The sequence below is a fragment of the Hipposideros armiger genome, unplaced genomic scaffold, assembly GCF_001890085.2.
Source record: "Hipposideros armiger isolate ML-2016 unplaced genomic scaffold, ASM189008v1 scaffold_627, whole genome shotgun sequence".
Lineage (NCBI taxonomy): Eukaryota > Metazoa > Chordata > Mammalia > Chiroptera > Hipposideridae > Hipposideros > Hipposideros armiger.
The window spans coordinates 122,145-123,718 of NW_017731977.1; positions in this window are offsets into that span (position 1 = coordinate 122,145).

Genomic DNA, 1,574 nt, shown 5'->3' on the forward strand with positions numbered 1-1,574 from the left:
ATTAATACAGCAATATGGCTTTTTCTTTTCCCCATGNTAGTAATCTGTGTTTATCTCTATTGTTGTTTTTGTTGTTGTGTGTGTGTGTGTATGTGTGAGATATTGTTTTGTATATCTATATAGTAATTGTCTCCTTAATTGGCTGTACCAACTGAGTGATAGCATCCTTGAATGCAAGAACTGAGGCTTTTATTCTCTGTATCTCATATATTTAGCACTCTTCTAGTATACAAAGGGATCAATAAATGTTTTGAAATGACTGAGTGAATGTATAGCACTAACTTTCTTGGCCAGGTAAAGTCAGTAAAAACAGATTTGATAAGCTTCTCCATTCTGGTAGTCAAGAAATCAAGTAGGGTTTTGACAATCCTATGATATATAAACAGAACTGTAGAGTAGAACATTCTGAGAAATGAAGTGCAGTGAAGATTGGAGTTGATTGCTCATTCTCTATAGAGGGAAGTTACTCACATCAAAGAGAACCATTCAAAACTTAGTGCATACATAGGTGGTATGGTTTGTTCGAATAATTTAGGCACATCTATGTCCATTGCAGCAGGGGTGGGTAATTTTCTGCTGTGTTTTTCCAGAATATGATATGAAGCTATTGCTGACATTATTTCTACTTTCAAAAATGTTCCTGAAAAGAGATATCTGAGATAAGTGATACAAAAACAAGCTTATGACTCATTCGTTTTAGATATTGCTGAGCTATTTAAATGAGAGTAACAGCAATTTTATTCTCTCATTTGGACGATTTCACTGGAAGTAAGATGTACAATTCTATGTTTTGTTTTTGAAAATCGTTTGGTTGTTCTGACTTGATATTCTTTTCTGCTTTGGAAAAAAAAAAGGCTAAGTGAAGCTTGCCTACCTTACTTTGTATTACTTTTTCAAATTTCCAAATAGATTTAAAGTTGTCATAATAACTGGAACTAAAATTAAATTGAACAATTTAAAAATCGTAGACATTTTTCTTATATCTTCATCTAGAGGGATTTAAATATGCATATTTTCAGGCAAGAGAGAAGTCTGCTGTGTATTTAAAATATATTTATGGTGATAAACATTGATGGGAATAGAAAATGAAAGCTTTCCTTTAACCCTCAACTCAAAAACTCTACACACACCCCATGGGAAAACTGGGTGGAAAAGGGGTAACATATTCTAGCAAAAGGTACAGAGTATTTTTTACTCATCAAGATTGAGGCATTAAACCTCATATCCTTCTCACTCCTGGGAATGTCAGGGAGTACTTCCAATATCTCACATCACTTTATCCTTAGAAAATTCAGTGGAATAGACAAGACAGATATTTTTGTCCCCATTTTATAGTAAAGGAAAATGATGTCCAGCGTGATTAAATGACTTCAATAAAGCCACACCTCTAATAGGGATATATCCGTTTAGCAGAAAGCAGCCATCCAGTCCTGCTTCATGATGAAGACTGCGTTTACCTATTGCCCAACTTCATGTACAAGTGGAATGATATCTCCAGAACTGTCAGTTATCTCATTGATGTGCATAATCAGATTTCATGAGATGCAGAGGAATTATGAAATGGGAACACTGTT